General features: G+C 42.5%; 1 long non-coding RNA gene across 1 annotated transcript; it reads right to left on the bottom strand.

Moving 5' to 3' along the window:
- Positions 1-359: 359 nt before the first annotated feature.
- LOC147974600 (uncharacterized) lies at positions 360-2,770 on the bottom strand. The gene is made up of 2 exons (XR_015600178.1): positions 2,574-2,770; positions 360-705 (listed from the first exon to the last, which is right to left on the bottom strand). It is a non-coding gene; the product is annotated as an uncharacterized LOC147974600 (long non-coding RNA).
- Between the last annotated feature and the right edge of the window lie 996 nt (positions 2,771-3,766).

Genomic DNA, 3,766 nt, shown 5'->3' with positions numbered 1-3,766 from the left:
CTCCGGAATCCTCCGGAAGCTTCCCGGTACAATACCAGAAAAAACCGAACTTTTCCCGGAACCCGAACAACAACTTTCCATATATAAATCTTTACCTCCAGACCATTCCGGAACTCCTCGCGACGTCCGGGATCTCATCCGGAACTCCGAACAACATTCGGTAATCACATACAAGTCTTCCTAATAACCCTAGCATCATCGTACCTTAAGGGCTCCTTTGATTCATAGGATAGGAAAAGTGGAGGAATAGGAATAATGGAGGATTGGCATGCCCTGTCCACATGAATCCTATGGGAATGGAAAACACAGGATTTGGCACAAGTGCGTGTTTGATGGGAGCATAGGAAAAACATAGGAACTCAAGGCATTATAATATTACTATTTTGAAGGCTGTGCATTCAAACAAGTAGCCGTTGGTCACTAAACTAGCCGTTAGGTTGCAGCAGTACATATACAAGCTCTGCACTTCATATAGCTCTAAGACCAAGTTTCGATTCATATGCACCAGAACGTTACAAGCAAGTCTTTGCTATAGCTGAAGTTTTGCTGAAGTTTTCCTCGTACTTGCTTGACCGTCTCTGAAATTTGAGGTTAGTTCTTCTAATGTACATATTCCCTTTGCTGCACTTGCTTGGTTGTCTCTCAAATCTCAACTTAGTTCACCTACTGTACATGTTTCCTTTGCTGTCGCTGGCCATCCGAAATCTAGAAAATCGACAGCGCCATGTCTATTTTAGTTTCGTGGTTATAATTTTCAACCCACGCGGCCACCCCATAGCATCATGTCAGCAACAACCATCACCATCAGAAGCTATATTCTTTTTTGGTTTCTGCATGCTGTAACTTATTCAAACATATACGTAGAGGTAAAATGCAAGAAAGAATCAAATCAGGTGTCCTAATATCATCACCCAGTTCAATGATCTGCACTAAGCTGTATCAGTTATCTGCCAAAAAAATCCAGAGTAACACTAAGTGACTAGCATGCCAGAATTAGTCCTTGTTGATCGACCAATAAATTACTAGTACAAGTTTTGACTAGACAAATTAAGTAGTTTACATTTAAACTTGTGAAGTCATGATAACTCGGTAATTTTCCACAGGCTTGTTTTCATAGCGTCCAATGGATCCTAGCTACTGTCGCAGATCAAAGAGTGAGGATGAGTTTGCTCTTTTTGTTCTTCCTCCTTTAGGAGAACACTCATATTCCTCAAGGAGACCTATGCACACTTCAATACTCACAAGCGCATGGCGTGTAAATGAAATTTTAAATGGACATGAAGACCTATGCAAAAGGCACTTCAGAATGGAGACTGATATATTTCAAGCTTTGTTTCAGAAATTGCGCGAGAATGATCGCCTTGTTGATGGAAGAGATGTCTCAGTAGAAGAACAAGTGGCTATATTTTTGTATGCATTATCTAAGAATGCAACAAATGATACTTTGGCAGATTGGTTTCAGCATAGTGGACAAACAATCAGTTACTATTTTGGTGAAGTGCTCAGTGCAATTACTGAACTCTATTCTGTATACATACGTCCACCTTCCCTACACCCACATCCAATCTTGAGTAAAGAAAAGTTCTACCCTTTCTTTATGGTATGTATAAATGCTTATGATCAAGTTAGAGTAACATAATTTCAAAATTTTACAGAGAAGATTATATGGCTTATGTACTTGTATTTATGCAGGATTGCATCGGCGCTATAGATGGTACACATATTCCATTGAAACTACCTGCTGATGAGCAAGAACCATATCGCAATAGGAAGCAAACATTGTCGCAAAATGTTATGGTAGCATGTGATTTTGATCTGAAGTTTGTGCATGTGCATGCTGGTTGGGAGGGATCGGCTTCGGATGCAAGAGTCCTACAGGATGCATTTAACCATGGTTTTCAAGTACCCCCCGGAAAATTTTACCTTGTAGATGCTGGTTATGCAAACACACCACAATTTTTGGCTCCATATCGTGGTACTAGGTACCACTTACAAGAACAAGGAAGAGCTCGCCAAAGGCCAAGAAATTACAAGGAATTATTCAACCTACGACATGCACAACTCCGAAATCATATCGAGAGGATTATTGGTATACTAAAAATGAGATTTCCGATATTGAGAGTGGCTTCACATTACTCGGTGACCAAACAAATTTTTAGTGCCTTGTGCAGACAAAAAAATTACCACGTGATGATCCAATAGCTATGAAGAAAATAAGCTCATGCTGCTCATACAGTGCCAAAGAACCAGAGGAAAAGTAAAAATATGGGTACCATCAGGACACAGTCGTGCAACTCAATTGCTAAATAAACGAGCTACACATTAGCAAATACATAGTGAATTGAGAATTTAGTCAAATCTGAGACCTCTTATTTTTTTACCTAATAGCTGCAAAGAAAATCCCCAAATCCTGAAATAACAAGCTCGATCTAAAAAATCAGAGAGAATCTACAGCAGGTTGCAAACTAATACTAAGCAAATCAATCTAATCTATGTGTATAATACCTACAAATTCATGGGAAATCATCGGAAGCAAAGGAGGACCGGATCTGGCTTTTGGAGTTGCCTCGTACCTTGTTGCTGGACTTCCTATACGGAGGAATAGAAGCAAGGAGGCCGGCCGAGGAGCTGACCAGCTGAGCAGAAGGCCAGGCAGCAGGCCGAGGACCTGGGCAGAAGGCCGGGCGGCCGGCCGGCCGTGGCGGCACAGCACGACTAGGTCGATGCTGAAGGAACAGGGAGGGCGGTGCTTCTGTTTGCGATGTGTCTTGTGAGAAGTTACGCGAGCGTTTATTTACGGCAAAAACTAAGCGCGCGGTGAGCGAGCGCGCGCGCTTTTTTTCCCGCCAGGATTCTTTCCGAGAGCTTCGACCTCTTGGAAACTTTCCTGTGAAATAGAGAAGGGGAAAATCCATAGGATTGATTCCCAAGGTTTCTATTCCTGTAAATCAAACGATTACCAGAAGAAAAAATCCATAGGATTAGAATCCTATGAAAATCTTACAAAAATCCCATGAATCAAAGGAGCTCTAAGTGTGTAGACCCTACGGGTTCGGGAGTCATGCAGACATGGCCGAGACAACTCTACGGTCAATAACCAACAACGGGATCTGGATACCCATGTTGGCTCCCACATGCTCCACGATGATCTCATCGGATGAACCACGATGTCAAGGACTTAATCAATCCCGTATACAATTCTCTTTGTCTAGCGGTACGATACTTGCCCGAGATTCGATCGTCGGTATCCCGATACCTTGTTCAATCTCGTTACCGGCAAGTCTCTTTACTCATTCCGTAACACATCATCCCGTGATCAACTCCTTGATCACATTGTGCACATTATGATGATGTCCTGCCGAGTGGGCCCAGAGATACCTCTCCGTTTACACGGAGTGACAAATCCCAGTCTCGATTCGTGCCAACCCAATAGACACTTTCGGAGATACCTGTAGTGTACCTTTATAGCCACCCAGTTACGTTGTGACGTTTGGCACACCCAAAGCACTCCTACGGTATCCGGGAGTTGCACAATCTCATGGTCTAAGGAAATGATACTTGACATTAGAAAAGCTTTAGCATACGAACTACACGATCTTTGTGCTAGGCTTAGGATTGGGTCTTGTCCATCACATCATTCTCCTAATGATGTGATCCCGTTATCAACGACATCCAATGTCCATGGTCAGGAAACCGTAACCATCTATTGATCAACGAGCTAGTCAACTAGAGGCTTACTAGGGACAAGTTGTTGTCTATGTATCCA

The sequence above is a fragment of the Triticum urartu genome, chromosome 4A (genome assembly GCF_056163025.1).
Source record: "Triticum urartu cultivar PI428250 chromosome 4A, HENAU_Tu73, whole genome shotgun sequence".
Lineage (NCBI taxonomy): Eukaryota > Viridiplantae > Streptophyta > Magnoliopsida > Poales > Poaceae > Triticum > Triticum urartu.
Note: the sequence above shows the minus strand (reverse complement) of the source record. Positions and strands in the feature narration are given on the sequence as shown.